Below are 7,479 nucleotides of genomic sequence, written 5' to 3'. Positions count from 1 at the left end.
TTCTATGTGACAATACAAGTGCAGCAGCCATCACCAACAACCCTATGCAGCATACAAGGACCAAGCACATTGACATCAGGTATCATTTTATTAGAGAGCACATCATGAATAGTATTGTTGAACTATTTTTTGTTCCAACAGAAGAACAAATAGCAGATATTTTCACTAAACCTCTTGATGAATCCACATTTACCAGATTAGTTGGTAAATTAGGTATGTTGAATAGCTTTAGTGATTAAACTTGTTAATATCTGAAATCTGTTCTTGAATGAATTTATAAATGAATTTTTCATAAATGAAAAATTCATTTGCAAATTTATTTTATCATATTTTCCATAATTCTTGCTTATTTCTATGTAAGTTTTATTATCTATTTTTTTATTTATTGTACTTGTTAATTTTAATATCTCAGAATATTTTATTTTCTCTAAAAATATTTTTGTATGAATTTTATTTTCTAAAATTCAACAGAAATCTATTTTTAGAATAAAATATAATTACTTCTCAAATATTATATTTTTTGTGTATATATTCTGTAACTATGTATATATAAATTCTGTTTATAATTGTTTCTTTACTGTAATGACAATCGGCAAGACAATTGAAATTGTCTTGCTGAAAGTCATTTCAGTATATATATGTGTGTTTAATTTTATTTTTCAGTTTAATTTTATACTGGCAAGACAATCGGTATGACTATCAATAGTCTTGCCAGTAATAAAATTTATATAAGATATATTTGTTTTTATTTTTTTTACTAGAATGACAATCGGTATGACTATCGATTGTCTTTCTAGTTTATTCTGTTTTAATCCATGTATTTTATACTGGTATGACAATCGGTATGACTATTAGATTGTCATACCAGTTATATTTTTAGTATTTATTTTTTATTTCCATTTGCCTGGTATAACAATCGGGAAGACAATCGATATGACTTTCCTCGATTGTCATACCAGTTGTCCTACTTATTGTCTTTCTTTTTTTTGTAATTATAATCAGTTCATTTTTTTCAATTCCAACAGTTTTTCTCTTATTTCTCTCTCTCTCTCTCTATTTGATCAAACACAAACCGCCATTGTTGTCTTCTTGCTCGAGTTTTTACTCAGCACACTTTACTGTTATATATATACATATTCGTGTGTATACATACAGTAAGGAAGTGTTGTCGGTTATTTTTTTAAAAAAACTATTATCCCTTCGTTTGTTTTTGTTCCCTTCAAAATCAGTTTGTGTTTGTTTGTTTTTGGGTGTTTTTATTTAATTAATATTGTGTCTTGTGAGTTTGCAGATCCTATATTGTGAGTTAAGAACATTAAGGAGATACATTACTCTCTAAATTTTTCGGATATAATTGATTTAATTCAAATTATTAATTTTTTTTAATTCGAATTTTCTTAATATTATTCTTAAAATTCTGAAAGTGTGTGTTTTATTATAATTTTTAATGGCTCTCAATTTCTAAATTGTCTCGCATAATCATGTTGGTTATTTTAATCCAGAAAAGTGTGATGTGGAAAAATTTAAGCCGTGGATTAGATTTTTAAATGACCATTCGATTGTTAGCTCCGCTATTAAATCAAATGTGTTATTAAATGTCGATCTGCTCAGACTGATTTGCACAACCTCTACTGTGGCCGATGATTTTAAATCTTTTTCATTCAACATGGCAAACACACAGTATGTAGTTGATGAAACAGTCATCAATCGAGCGTTAAATTTTCCAATAGACAATTTCTGTAATTTACCCTCTGAAAATGATATTTCAAACTTTTTTCATGCTATTCTCTATCAGGGGGTGATTAATTTAACCAAGTTGTCTAAATCCAATTTGGTTTCTGAATGGGATATTTTCTTCGATATACTTTCCAAAGTGTTTGCCAACTGCACTAAATCCAACTTTCACAACATCACTTCCACTCTGCAGTATATTGGTCTTGTAGTTGTTTTCAATCAAATGATCAATTTTGGGAAACTACTTTTACCCATTCTTTTGAGACGTCTCACTACATCTTTACGTGATCATTCTATAAATTGTAGGGTTTCTTGCTATTACGCTCGCTTTCTCATGCTTATAGCAGAACATCATCTCACACCTGAGCATAAGGCTCTTTTTGCTAACTCATCAGTAACTGAACCCCCTCCAGTAAGCAAAAAGATTTACACACACCAAGACACAACCTTCAAATTTATGCAAGTTCCAGTACTTGTATCTGCTTTCATGGCCACTTACATTCCTTTACCAATTTTCAATCTTCCCGGTCATGAACAACAAGCTCAACCTCCAATGGTTCAAGCCATCCAGGCTCAAACATCAGATGATCTTTCATAAACTATTCCTACTTCTGTTGAAAGACCCCCAGTGGTTGATAGGGCTCACCATGAAGTTGTAGAACCGCAGCTCCAATCCAGGTCATAGAGCCAAACACAGAGTCACAACCTATCTCAACCTCTCCCCCACTGTCTAAAATGTTACCTAGAAGGTTAGTAGGAAGTAGTATGTTGTTGGATATGAATGAACGCTCAGCTCTGCCTCCTCCCAAGAAAAGAACATTTACTGAGGCATCTGAAAGCCCATCCTTGTCCTCCCAACATGACATGGACTTTGATATGGCCAATGAACAGTTATCAGAGACATTCTATCAACAGGATGAATCTATTGAAATTCGCTATAGGGCCATGGCATCCTGTACTGAGTCAAGCATAGATGATACTCAGGACACAAAGTGAGGAGTGCACATTGAGTCGGTTACAGTGCCTGCCATAGTTACGGCAGAAGAGCAGTCACATGCTTCTGAGGGAAAATCTGACTCTCAACCACCTTTAATAGAGTCATTTTCTCCCCTCCCAGATCCAACACCTCTGACTCCCTGACGGGATTCTCCACTCGCAGATTTATCTGGAGAAAGTGGAGGGCAACTCGGTCAATCTATCCCTCAAGCAATTCAGACATCTATTTCACATGAAAAGATAGGTTTGACTGAGGATCGGGACTCGCGAATTCCCATTGCACCACCACTAACCTCTCTTGAAGAGGCTATGGTGATTTCAATTGCAGGTACAGAAGATCAGCAACAGGAAGGCTCCTCACGAGCAATTATATTGAGAGATACACAAGCACGTGAGTTGAGTGAACCAAACAGGAGACATATTCAGGTGAGTGCACACACAGACACAAACATTGAAAATCTGTTAGCTTAAATTGCTGATCTGAAAGAACAACTTGCAAAAAGTCAGGCTGAGGCTCAATCATTCAAAGAAGAAGTGGTTGAACGGTCTTCTTCTCCCACCTCTGTCAATAATCAGATGGCTCTCATCAGGACTGAGATTTCATATTTGAAGACCTCTGTTGTACCAAAGCTTAACTCAATACAGGCATCTCCAACTTTATCAGCTGAAGACATTTCAAACTTCTGCTCTCTCAATACAAGAATGACTTCTCTTCAAGACCTGGTTGAAAGGAATCATTCGCTGGACTCCTCCAGATTTCTAAAGATAGAAATGGGCATGGAGCATCTCAATGAAGGGATGAAGCACTTGTACTTAATGATCACAAATTCTCACTGCCCTAATGAAGAACAAATGACTTTCTTTGAAGGGCCGTCTGGTGGAAGCTCAGGCTCTGGAGGTGATGGAGGTCATGGAGGGTCTAGAGGAAAGTCTGTAGAGGATTCCTCAACTAAGGGGGAGAAGAAAGGGAGAAGTGGAAAGAGAAAAGAGAAAGATTCTTCTGCTGGAGACACAGGGAAGGCTGATGATGTCTACTATAGTGGAGAACATGATGACTTTGATATTTTTGACATTCCCACTGAACCAGTCTTGGAAGATAAAGATGGTTTCTTTGAAGCTGAGGAGGAAAGTGATTTTGGAGAATGGGAAGATGAAGCTCAAGTGGATCCTGTTTTTGAGAAAGAGTTTCAGCAGCAGCAGTCAGAGTTGAAAAGAAAAGAAGCTGAACTCAAAAAGGTATCCCAGATCATTGACATGAGGAAAAACATTGAACGAACAGAAACTCTTGAAAAGCAACGTCTTCATGACATTAAAGCTAAAGAAAGGAGAAGAGATGTCAAACTGAAGATTGGTGAAAAATAGGATGAAGCTAGAAGAGTACTTGATATGCCTCAGCTGAGCACAAACAATGATAGACAGTTTCTACATCTTCTTGACAAGCTCGAAATCTCTAATCCAAACAATGACGTGTACATGAATGCTATCAAGACTGAATTCTCAAGGATCACAGCTGCCTTTGACAGATCTCTAAATGAAATAAGCATATTTGTATAGTGTCAGAGTGAAGGATCTTTCAAGGTATTGCTTCATCTGTTTGAGAATCGTTCTTAATCAGAGATTTGGGTTCTTCTCAACAAAGTCAAAAGAAGCTCAGAATTGAATGAAGTTCTTCGAGAAAGGCTCAAAGAGTTTGCCAGCAGGGCTAGTCCTCAAGTGGTCAACAATCCTCATCAGGTAAGATTCTTTAAGTCTGACTGTCTTCTAATCTGCCAGCTCGATTCCCAATCTCTTAAAGACTACTTTGCTAAGCATCTTGTCTGGATGGAACATCACTTAAGAACTGCCGGATATTCATCCATGTTGAAAACTCAAGCTGCTGATCTGATTCAAGCTTATTATGAAAAGAATATTAAAAGGTACAATCAGTTCAAGAATAAGCTAAAGTCAGTTGGAGTTCAACCAGTCAGACCAGCCAGCTTCACTTCAGAAAAGGATCGTGTCTTTGACAAGGAGTTGCTTCAAGATTTGGAAGAAGGTGAATTCAGAAGGGAAGACAACTGAATTCAATTAGCTCAAAACTTAATGTAATATGCTTAGAGCTTTATGAATCAAGATAGACTAATGTAGTTATATGTTCAGTCTAGAGGAACATATATCTTGTATTCACTTGTAAATTTCTTTTGGAATCTAGAAAATGTTAAATATAATCAAGAACTTTTCTGCTATTTACTTTGCATTTCTGTTTATATCTTTTTCTTATTTGTTAGTTGAGTTATCCTCTAGGTATTTGTTGTTATTATCTAACAAACAAATAGGGGCAGATTGAAAGGCATATGTCATAGCCTATTTGTTTATTCGAGGATTTAACCCAACTCAAATAAGGATGTAATAAGTAAATAGTAGATCCACAGTCAAAGAGATCTCTCCAAGTAACATCTGTCAAAGGATTCAGTATCAATGTTCATCTACAGCTTTAGAAATTACTTCACTGGAAGAAGTTCAAGAAATTGATCAAGCCTCAGTGATATAAATCAATATTGTGGATTTAATCAAGTGACAGAGATCTCATCAGGGTATCAATTAATTATAGGGATTTAATCTGAAGAAAATCAAGACATGAAGAAACATCACAGAAGTTAGTCATTCATGAACCAGACAGTACATCGAGTGTCAACATTGAAGTGGTGAAATGGGTTCATGATTTTCAGAAGATTGTTAGAAGAGTGGTTGCTGTTCAAGAATAGTATTAATTCTCTATTTATTAATTAAGTCGTATAATTTAATTAAAAAAATATATTATATCTACAAAGATTAATTTATTGATTAATTGGATTAATTGATTAATTAATTCTGAATTAATATTATGGTTTTTAAGAATTGATTTTGAATTAAAATTCAAAATTAATTGAGCATGTCAATTTTTTTGTATTAGTATGACAATCGGTATGACAATCAATAGTCATACCGAAAGTCATGCCAGTTCATTTAGATTGTCTTGCCGAAAGTTCTACCAGTTCAATCAATAGTCCTACCGAAAGTTCTACCAGTTCAATCAATAGTCCTACCGAAAGTTCTACCAGTTAAAAGGATTGTCTTGCTGAGCTAACATGATTGTCTTTCCAATTAAAATCAAAGGTTATTGCAATTTCTCAGGACATTAATTTCTAGTATTTATTGTTAAATCTAAACCACTAGAAATCCTTCTCTTGTTCTTATGTAACTATCTAGCAGATCAAAATCCCTAGAACTTAATCTCAAATTGCATTTAGCATTTGATCCTTTTTATTTCAAAAATAGAAAAAGTTCATGTCGAATTTATTCTAGATTTGGAATAATTTATTTGAGATTAATCCCTTGTAAATGATACCGTTGTTGTAACACCTTTCAAGTTTAATAATAGTTTTATTTAACGGTATAGTTTGTATTCAACCCCCCCTTCTACAAACATATTGGGACCTAACAAATTCCATTATCTTTCAAGTGATCACGAAACTCATGACTCAAATATTCGCCTCCTCAATCAGATCGAAGTGCCTTAATTGTCTTGCCAAGTTGATTTTCTACTTCCATCTGAAACTCTTTAAATTTTTAAAAAGATTCAGACTTATGTTTCAGTAAGTAAATATATCCATATCTACTTAAACTGTTAGTAAAAGTTATGAAGTAATTAAATCCACCTCTAGCGCAAGTTGTCATAGGGCCACAAACATCGGTATGTAGTAGCCCTAAAAGTTCACTTGCTCTTTCACCAGTTCCTTTGAAAGGTGATTTTGCCATTTTTCCCAATAAACATGATGCGTAAGTGTCAAATGATTCTAAATCAAAAGATGTCAAAATACCTTCATGTTGAAGTATCTGAATGCATTTAATGTTTATATGACCTAAACAACAATGCCAGAGGAAGGTTTTATTTTGATCATCTAATTTTTCCTTTTTATCGTTAATGTTATATACTGGTTTATCCCTGTCTAGCATATATAGACCATTTACTAAGTGTGCTTTTGCAATAAGCATATCCTTTAAATAAATTAAACAAATATAGTTCTTTATTTTAAAAGAATAACCTTCTTTGTCTAAAACAGAAATAAATATGATGTTCTTTGTGATACAAGGTACACAAAAACAAATATTTAAAGACAAGACAAGCCCAGAGGGCAAAGATAATCTATAGGTTCCTACAGCTAATGCAGCAACTCTTGCTCCATTACATACTCGTAGATTAACCTCACCTTTTGCCAAGTTCCTACTTTCTTTTAGTCCTTGTACATTTGAATAAATGTGAGTACCAAAACCGGTATCTAATGCCCAAGAAGTAGAAGATGCAAAAATGCAGTATATAACAAAAATACCTGAAGTGGAAGCCACAACCGTGTTGTTCTTCTTATCTTTCTTATACTTGGGACATAAATTCTTCCAATGCCCTTTGTCATTACAATGGAAGCAGGTATCTTGAGAAGGGTATTTCACAACTTTCTTCTTCTTAGCAAGTGGTTGCTTAGGTCCATAAGGTTTCTTACCTTTTGACCCACAGTTCTTAGTACCAAATTTCTTAAATCCATTCCTTTTTTTAACAAAAAGGACATCCTTGGAACAATTTTCCTTGATATTTCCTTCAGCTGACTTAAGCATACCATGCAGCTTAATAACGGTCTTCTCCATTCCATTTATATTGAAGTTTATCTTGAAATTATCAAATGACTCTGGAAGAGAATGAAAAATGATGTCAGTTTGCTGCCTCGTTGGAAAAAC

This window comes from Apium graveolens, chromosome 1 (assembly GCF_009905375.1).
Source record: "Apium graveolens cultivar Ventura chromosome 1, ASM990537v1, whole genome shotgun sequence".
Taxonomy (NCBI): domain Eukaryota; kingdom Viridiplantae; phylum Streptophyta; class Magnoliopsida; order Apiales; family Apiaceae; genus Apium; species Apium graveolens.
This window is presented reverse-complemented; position numbering follows the sequence as displayed.